Raw genomic sequence first — 10,269 nt, 5'->3', positions numbered from 1 at the left:
CTTGTTCACATACGGTCGAGGCCTTGACTTGTTCACGTCCGGTCGAGGCCTTGGCTTGTTCACGTCCGGTCGAGGCCTTGACTTGTTCACATCCGGTCGAGATCTTGACTTGTTCACATCCGGTGGAGATCTTGACTTGCTCACATCCGGTCGAGGCCTTGACTTGTTCACATCCGGTCCAGGCCTTGGCTTGTTCACATACGGTCGAGGCCTGGGTTGTTCACATCTGGTCGCGGCCTTGACTTGTTCACATACGGTCGAGGCCTTGACTTGTTCACATCTGGTCAAGGCCTTGGGTTGTAAGCATCCGGTCAGGGCCTTGACTTGTTCACATACGGTCGAGGCCTTGAATTGTTCACATCCGGTCGAGATCTTGACTTGTTCACATCCGGTCGAGATCTTGACTTGTTCACATTCGGGCGAGGCCTTGACTTGTTCACCTCCGGTCGAGGACTTGACTTGTTCACATCCGGTCGAGGCCTTGGCTTGTTCACATGCGGTCGAGATCTTGGCTTGTTCACATGCGGTCGAGATCTTGGCTTGTTCACATGTGGTCGAGATCTTGACTTGTTCACATCCGGTCGAGACCTTGACTTGTTCACATACGGTCAAGGCCTTGGCTTGTTCACATACGGTCGAGGCCTGGGTTGTTCACATCCGGTCAAGGCCTTGACTTGTTCACATACGGTCGAGGCCTTGACGTGTTCACATCCGGTCGAGGCCTTGACTTGTTCACATACGGCCGAGGCCTTGACTTGTTCACATCCGGTCGAGATCTTGACTTGTTGACATCCGGTCGAGATCTTGGCTCTTTCACATCCGGTCGAGGCCTTGGCTTGTTCACATGCTGTCGAGATCTTGGCTTGTTCACATGCGGTCGAGATCTTGACTTGTTCACATCCGGTCGAGGCCTTGGCTTGTTCACATCCGGGCGAGGCCTTTGCTTGTTCACATCCGGGCGAGGCTTTGGCTTGTTCACATCCGGTCGAGGCCTTGGCTTGTTCACATCCGGTCGAGGCCTTGGCTTGTTCACATCCGGGTGAGGCCTTGACGTGTTCACATCCGGTCGAGGCCTTGGCTTGTTCACATCCAGTCGAGGCCTTGGCTTGTTCACATCCGGTTGAGGCCTTGGCTTGTTCACATCCGGTCGAGGCCTTGACTTGTTCACATACGGTCAAGGCCTTGACTTGTTCACATCCGGTGAGGCCTTGACTTGTTCACATCCGGTCGAGGCCTTGACTTGTTCACATCCGGTCGAGGCCTTGACTTGTTCACATCTGGTCGAGGCCTTGAATTGTTCACATCCGGTCGAGGCCTGGACTTGTTCACATCCGGTCGAGGCCTTGACTTGTTCACCTACGGTCGAGGCCTTGTCTTGTTCACATACGGTCGAGGCCTTGACTTGTTCACATCCGGTCGAGGCCTTGGCGTGTTCACATCCGGTCGAGGCCTTGACTTGTTCACATCCGGTCGAGATCTTGACTTGTTCACATCCGGTGGAGATCTTGACTTGCTCACATCCGGTCGAGGCCTTGACTTGTTCACATCCGGTCCAGGCCTTGGCTTGTTCACATACGGTCGAGGCCTGGGTTGTTCACATCTGGTCGAGGCCTTGACTTGTTCACATACGGTCGAGGCCTTGACTTGTTCACATCTGGTCAAGGCCTTGGCTTGTAAACATCCGGTCAGGGCCTTGACTTGTTCACATCCGGTCGAGGCCTGGACTTGTTCACATCCGGTCGAGGCCTTGACTTGTTCACATACGGTCGAGGCCTTGTCTTGTTCACATACGGTCGAGGCCTTGACTTGTTCACATCCGGTCGAGGCCTTGGCTTGTTCACATCCGGTCGAGGCCTTGTCTTGTTCACATCCGGTCGAGATCTTGACTTGTTCACAGCCGGTGGAGATCTTGACTTGCTCACATCCGGTCGAGGCCTTGACTTGTTCACATCCGGTCCAGGCCTTGACTTGTTCACATCCGGGTGAGACCTTGACTTGTTCACATCCGGTCGAGGCCGTGACTTGTTCGCATCCGGTCGAGGCCTTGGCTTGTTCACATCCGGGCGAGGCCTTGACGTGTTCACATCCGGTCGAGGCCTTGGCTTGTTCACATCCAGTTGAGGCCTTGGCTTGTTGCCATCCGGTTGAGGCCTTGGCTTGTTCACATCCGGTCGAGGCGTTGACTTGTTCACATACGGTCAAGGCCTTGACTTGTTCACATACGGTCGAGGCCTTGACTTGTTCACATACGGTCAAGGCCTTGGCTTGTTCACATACGGTCGAGGCCTGGGTTGTTCACATCCGGTCAAGGCCTTGACTTGTTCACATACGGTCGAGGCCTTGACGTGTTCACATCCGGTCGAGGCCTTGACTTGTTCACATACGGCCGAGGCCTTGACTTGTTCACATCCGGTCGAGATCTTGACTTGTTGACATCCGGTCGAGATCTTGGCTCTTTCACATCCGGTCGAGGCCTTGGCTTGTTCACATGCGGTCGAGATCTTGACTTGCTCACATCCGGTCGAGGCCTTGGCTTGTTCACATCCGGGCGAGGCCTTTGCTTGTTCACATCCGGGCGAGGCTTTGGCTTGTTCACATCCGGTCGAGGCCTTGGCTTGTTCACATCCGGTCGAGGCCTTGGCTTGTTCACATCCGGGTGAGGCCTTGACGTGTTCACATCCGGTCGAGGCCTTGACGTGTTCACATCCGGTCGAGGCCTTGGCTTGTTCACATCCAGTCGAGGCCTTGGCTTGTTCACATCCGGTCGAGGCCTTGACTTGTTCACATACGGTCAAGGCCTTGACTTGTTCACATCCGGTGAGGCCTTGACTTGTTCACATCCGGTCGAGGCCTTGACTTGTTCACATCCGGTCGAGGCCTTGACTTGTTCACATCTGGTCGAGGCCTTGAATTGTTCACATCCGGTCGAGGCCTGGACTTGTTCACATCCGGTCGAGGCCTTGACTTGTTCACCTACGGTCGAGGCCTTGTCTTGTTCACATACGGTCGAGGCCTTGACTTGTTCACATCCGGTCGAGGCCTTGGCGTGTTCACATCCGGTCGAGGCCTTGACTTGTTCACATCCGGTCGAGATCTTGACTTGTTCACATCCGGTGGAGATCTTGACTTGCTCACATCCGGTCGAGGCCTTGACTTGTTCACATCCGGTCCAGGCCTTGGCTTGTTCACATACGGTCGAGGCCTGGGTTGTTCACATCTGGTCGAGGCCTTGACTTGTTCACATACAGTCGAGGCCTTGACTTGTTCACATCTGGTCAAGGCCTTGGCTTGTAAACATCCGGTCAGGGCCTTGACTTGTTCACATATGGTCGAGACCTTGAATTGTTCACATCCGGTCGAGGCCTGGACTTGTTCACATCCGGTCGAGGCCTTGACTTGTTCACATACGGTCGAGGCCTTGTCTTGTTCACATACGGTCGAGGCCTTGACTTGTTCACATCCGGTCGAGGCCTTGGCTTGTTCACATCCGGTCGAGGCCTTGTCTTGTTCACATCCGGTCGAGATCTTGACTTGTTCACAGCCGGTGGAGATCTTGACTTGCTCACATCCGGTCGAGGCCTTGACTTGTTCACATCCGGTCCAGGCCTTGGCTTGTTCACATACGGTCGAGGCCTTGACTTGTTCACATCCGGGTGAGACCTTGACTTGTTCACATCCGGTCGAGGCCGTGACTTGTTCACATCCGGTCGAGGCCTTGGCTTGTTCACATCCGGGCGAGGCCTTGACGTGTTCACATCCGGTCGAGGCCTTGGCTTGTTGCCATCCGGTTGAGGCCTTGGCTTGTTCACATCCGGTCGAGGCCTTGACTTGTTCACATACGGTCAAGGCCTTGACTTGTTCACATACGGTCGAGGCCTTGTCTTGTTCACATACGGTCGAGGCCTTGACTTGTTCACGTCCGGTCGAGGCCTTGGCTTGTTCACATCCGGTCGAGGCCTTGACTTGTTCACATCCGGTCGAGATCTTGACTTGTTCACATCCGGTCGAGGCCGTGACTTGTTCACATCCGGTCGAGGCCTTGGCTTGTTCACATCCGGGCGAGGCCTTGGCTTGTTCACATCCAGTTGAGGCCTTGGCTTGTTGCCATCCGGTTGAGGCCTTGGCTTGTTCACATCCGGTCGAGGCCTTGACTTGTTCACATACGGTCAAGGCCTTGACTTGTTCACATACGGTCAAGGCCTTGACTTGTTCACATACGGTCGAGGCCTTGTCTTGTTCACATACGGTCGAGGCCTTGACTTGTTCACGTCCGGTCGAGGCCTTGGCTTGTTCACATCCGGTCGAGGCCTTGACTTGTTCACATCCGGTCGAGATCTTGACTTGTTCACATCCGGTGGAGATCTTGACTTGCTCACATCCGGTCGAGGCCTTGACTTGTTCACATCCGGTCGAGGCCTTGACTTGTTCACATACGGTCGAAGCCTTGACTTGTTCACATCTGGTCAAGGCCTTGGCTTGTAAACATCCGGTCAGGGCCTTGACTTGTTCACATATGGTCGAGACCTTGGCTTGTTCACATACGGTCGAGGCCTTGACTTGTTCACATCCGGTCGAGGCCTTGACTTGTTCACATCCGGTCGAGGCCTTGGCTTGTTCACATACGGTCGAGGCCTTGACTTGTTCACATCCGGTCGAGACCTTGACTTGTTCACATCCGGTCGAGATCTTGACTTGTTCACATACGGTCGAGGCCTTGACCTGTTCACATCCGGTCGAGGCCTTGGCTTGGAAACATCCGGTCGAGGCCTTGTCTTGTTCACATCCCGTCGGGGCCTTGGCTTGTTCACATCCGGTCGAGGCCTTGTCTTGTTCACATCCCGCCGAGGCCTTGGCTTGTTCACATCCGGTCGAGGCCTTGGCTTGTTCACATCCGGTCGAGGCCTTGACTTATTCACATACGGCCGAGACCTTGGCGTGTTCACATCCGGTCGAGGCCTTGGCTTGGTCACATCCGGTCGAGGCCTTGACTTGTTCACCTCCGGTCAAGGCCTTGGCTTTTTAACATCCGGTCGAGGCCTTGGCTTTTTCACATCCGGTCGAGGCCTTGGCTTTTTCACATCCGGTCGAGGCCTTGGCTTGTTCACATGCGGTCGAGATCTTGACTTGTTCACATCCGGTCGAGACCTTGACTTGTTCACATACGGTCGAGGCCTTGACTTGTTCACATACAGTCGAGGCCTTGACTTGCTCACATCCGGTCGAGGCCTTGACTTGTTCACATCCGGTCGAGGCCTTGGCGTGTTCACATACGGTCGAGGCATGGGTTGTTCACATCCGGTCGAGGCCTTGACTTGTTCACATACGGTCGAGGCCTTGACTTGTTCACATCCGGTCTAGGCCTTGGCTTGTTCACATCCGGTCGAGATCTTGACTTGTTCATATCCGGTCGAGGTCTTCGCTTGTTCACATCCGGGTGAGGCCTTGGCGTGTTCACATCCGGTCGAGACCTTGGCTTGTTCACATCCGGTCGAGGCTTTGGCGCGTTCGCATCCGGTCGAGGCATTGGCTTGTTCACATCCGGCCGAGGCCTTGGCGTGCTCACATCCGGTCGAGGCCTTGGCTTGTTCACATCCGGTCGAGGCCTTGGCTTGTTCACATCCGTCGAGGCCTTGGCTTGTTCACATCCGGTCGAGGCCTTGGCTTGTTCACATGCGGTCGAGATCTTGACTTGTTCAAATCCGGTTGAGGGCTTGGCTTGTTCACATCCGGTCGAGGCCTTGGCTTGTTCACATGCGGTCGAGATCTTGACTTGTTCAAATCCGGTTGAGGCCTTGGCTTGTTCACATCCCGTCGAGGCCTTGGCTTGTTTCCTCGATGATGAGAGGAGCACAGCAGGAGGAAACGAAATAAATTCCTCTCCGATTGCTCGCAGATGGTTATTGCTCATCAACTCAAAGCGCTATTCTTTCTCCTGAGGGTGTTTGTTTTCCTACTTTTCCTTTCTTTGTAAAATCGCACGCACAATAACGCACAGGTTCGATGGAAGATTACATGTAAAAAGACGAAAGGAAACACATGGTGGAGTTTCTGTTTCGTCATCCATGCCAGGCCTGGACAACGACGAGGGAAGAAATGGTGTTAATGGGACAGCGGTCGATTTGTCTTGGCTTGCCTGGTAAATGGGCTCCTTTGGGTTGGGGGACCATAGAGATTAAAGGTAATTGGAAATGACCAACAAAAGGGCACACGGGTCAAGTGAGAGAACAGCAGCTCCTTTTTGACACATTTCCGGAAGAAATATATTTCCGATGACTTTGCTTGTCTCTGCCCTCCCCCTTAAGGGTCGTTGTGTTTTGGGATTTAAGGACAGATCCGTTTCAGGATTACTTGCCAATTTAATTTGGTCGATACTCCTCCCCTTCCCAGGTAACCCAAGGTGTGGCCGGACCCATAATGATTGGACACCTTCGCCAGCTGTCTGTACAACAAACCACATTGGGTCCGGCGCAGTGTTGATTTACTTGTGTTACACACACACACACACACACACACATATACACACACATATATACACACACACACACACACACACATATGCACACACACACACACACACACGCATACACACACACACACACACACACACACACACACACACACACACACACACACACACACACACACACACACACACACACACACACACGAATTTCGGATCTCGCGAGATCATGGCGAGGTCACGTCTTTTCGAAGCTGTTCCATGCGATCACGCTTTCGAAGCTAAGTGATCTTTCACATTTGTGTTTTTGTCGTATCTTTATCTTTCTTTCGGTGCATGTACCTATTGGGGTGACTTTAATAGGTTTCTCGGTGTTGGTTTTTCATACCTGTGTACAGAATCGTCGGTTTTTTCGTATCGTGAATTCTGAGGCCTAGTGTAGTGCTAGTAGTAGACCTACCTTGTCCTCAGAGCTACCGTGTCCTCAGACCTTGGCTTGAGGCTTTTGTTTTTTGTCTCAGCGCTTCTTCGATCGCACTGCAACTACTGTCGGTCTCTGTTTTTCACGGTCTTTTCACCCATACTCCCTTGTTTTAAAATCTCAAAAAAAACCAAAATTTTTTTTTCCTTCCCTGTTCTTATCCGCTTGTGCGTTCTTATTTGTTCTTTCATTCTTCGTTCTTTTGCTCTTTCGTTCTTCGTTATTTGTTCTTTCGTTCTTCGACCACGTTGTTCGAGATCACGTGATCAAGTTGTTAATACATGTTTCATCTGTCCCCTGAAGAACTTTATTATTATGTCATATTCTATAACACTTTTTTCTACTTCTTCTATAAAAGGATGCTTTCGACTTGCTCACCAATTCTATTCATTCAAAAAAAAAATTCCATCTCTTACAGTGCATCTTTCATTCATTCCCTAAACTCTCCAGCACTCCACCCATCCTCCAGCGTCCTCAAACGTATTTTTGACTCAAATGTTTCAAGAAACTCATTTTGCAATAAATGTTCGTTTCCCATAAATCGTACACTTTTCAAAATCCAATCACACCCCTCCCCTCCAAATCTTCCCCATCACCCATCTCTGTCAAATCTTCCCCCGTGCCCCTCCCCCCAAAATCTTCCCCATCACCCATCTCTGTCAAATCTTCCCCCTTGCCCCTCCCCCCAAAATCTTACCAAACACCCATCCCTTTCAAATCTCCCCCGCTGCCCCTTCCCTCCTAAACTCCCCCCACACCCCTCTCCTCTGAGACTCTCCCTCACTCCTCCCCTCCTAGACTCCCCTCTCACCCCTCCTCCTCAAAGCGTCCTCCCCGCTTCTTCCCCCTTCCAACTTTCACCTTCATCTTCCTCAACCTTCTGCCTCACTCTTCCCCCTCCTCAAATAACACCTCACTGCGCCTCACCCAAACACCATCAAACCTTTTGTCCGCCCCATTCTTCCCTTTCTCCAAGCTATTCTGTAATCTCTGACACACCTGCAACAGCTCTCCCTACCTCTTCCTCCTCTTCCACATCCTGCCCTACCGCTCCCCCCCCCCCCTGTTCTGTATCCGATGCTCCCCCTTCCTCTTCCTTAACAGTATGGACCTCAAACATCCGGGGCCTTCGCTCAAACTTAACTGATCTCTCCATACAGGTTGCTTCTGACAAACCAGACGTGATCTGCTTAACAGAAACCTTCCTCCTTCATGATGTCTCTGATTCCTTGGTATCTCTCCCAGGTTACTCCCTCCTCCGGTATGATAGACCTGAGCCTCGTCCTGGAGGTGGGGTTGCTATCTTTAAAAAAAAACTCTCTTCCTCACTCGCCCTGCACTGCCCTCTCTCCACCTCACCCCCAGGAATACCTTTGGCTACGGCTTCCCCTTCGCTCCCACCTTTTGTTCATATGTGTGTTGTACCGTCCACCAAACAGTGATGACTCCATCTACATCTCGCTGTCTGATAATATGGACCAACTTCTATCTACCCATCCCAACTCTCTCTTCCTCATATGTGGTGATTTCAACTGTCACCATGCCAGTTGGCTGGGGGTGGGTACCTCTCTCACCAGCCATGGCTCTTCAGCAAAGGACTTCTGTGACTCACTGGGACTGACACAATCTGTCAATTTCCCAACCCGGATCTCAGTCAACGGAGAATCTTCTCTTCTGGACTTGGTTATGACTAACTTCCCTGAAAATGTCTGCTGCTCTTCTTCTGCTCCAATCGGCTCTTCTGATCATGTGCTTGTTAAAGTGGACATCTCTCTGACCATTTTCAGAGAGCCTCCTCAGCGTCGACGAGTCTGGCATTTCACTCAGGCCAACTGGCACGGTCTTCAAGCAGCCATCAATCATCTGGACTGGTCTCCCATCTCTACTGCCTCTGACATCAACTCATCCTGGGAATTCTTCCAAAGTAAATTGCTCTCTCTCATGCACAGATTTATCCCTTCTCGTCTTCAGTTGTCATACCCTTCCTCCCGTCCATGGTACACGGAATCTTGTGGTGAGGCTATTGCCCAGAAACAACTTGCTTTCGTCTCCTGGAAAGCAAATCCAACAGAAGGAAATCTCATTTCCTTTCACAAAGCCCGAAACAAGTGTGTGTCCACCCTCAGGAGAGCCAGGAAACAATATCTCTCCGTCCTCAGGACCGAACTCTCTTATCTGTCTCCCTCTTCCAAATCCTGGTGGCGTCTGGTGAAATCTGTTTCTGGTGTTTGTTCCCCCTCCATCCCCTCCCTCACCTTAAATGGCCAAACGGCTGAGTCCGCACGTGAAAAAGCTGAATGCCTCAACTCTGTGTTTGCCTCTAAGTCTTGTATCCCAAACCCATCCCTCTCTGTACCCACCGTACCCAGTCGTACCCAGCTGCTCCTGGACTCTGTGTCCTTTCCTCCTGACAAGGTGGAAAAGTTTCTGTCAACCCTCGACTCTGATTCTGCAACTGGACCTGACGGCATCAGCCCACGGGTCCTAAAATCATGTTCTTCCGCTCTTTCACTCCCCCTCTCTGTTCTCTTCACCCTCTCTTTTGCTCAAGGTCATCTTCCATCTGCTTGGAAATCTGCCAACATCACCGCTTTGCACAAAAAAGGTGCAAAAACAGATCCCAGCAACTACAGACCAATCAGCCTTCTCCCAATTATCAGCAAAGTCATGGAATCCATCATTGCTTCAGATATGAAATCTTTCCTCTTCTCCAATGGCTTGATCTCTGATCATCAATTTGGTTTCAGACCTGGACACTCCACTCTGGACATGCTGCTTCTGCTTTCTCAACAATGGATGGAGGTCCTCAATGCCAAACAGGAAATTAGAGCAGTCTCCCTTGACATATCACGTGCCTTCGATACGGTCTGGCACCCCGCTCTGCTCACCAAACTCTCCTCTTTTGGTATCCATGGAAATCTCCACGCATGGCTGGCGGACTTCCTCTCTAGTCGTAGTCAACGTGTGGCCCTGAATGGGTTTCTCTCATCTCCTCTTCCTGTTCAGGCTGGAGTTCCCCAAGGCAGTGTTCTGGGCCCTGTGCTTTTTCTGGTCTTCATCAATGATCTCTCTGACTCTCTTGAAAATCCTCTCTATCTCTTTGCTGACGACTCTACTCTCTGTCGCTCCATTCTTCATCCCTCAGATCGGCAGTCTGCAGCCTCCTCACTCTCTGCAGACCTTGACAAAATTACAGACTGGGCAAACAAGTGGAACATGTCTTTCAATCCTGACAAATCTCACACTCTTACGATGTCTCTCCGAAAAGACCGACTGGACAACCCTCCCATCCACTTTCTGAATAATCCTCTCCAAGAAGTTCTGTCAC

The sequence above is a fragment of the Myxine glutinosa genome, chromosome 4 (genome assembly GCF_964187855.1).
Source record: "Myxine glutinosa chromosome 4, kmMyxGlut1.1, whole genome shotgun sequence".
NCBI lineage: Eukaryota > Metazoa > Chordata > Myxini > Myxiniformes > Myxinidae > Myxine > Myxine glutinosa.
Note: the sequence above shows the minus strand (reverse complement) of the source record.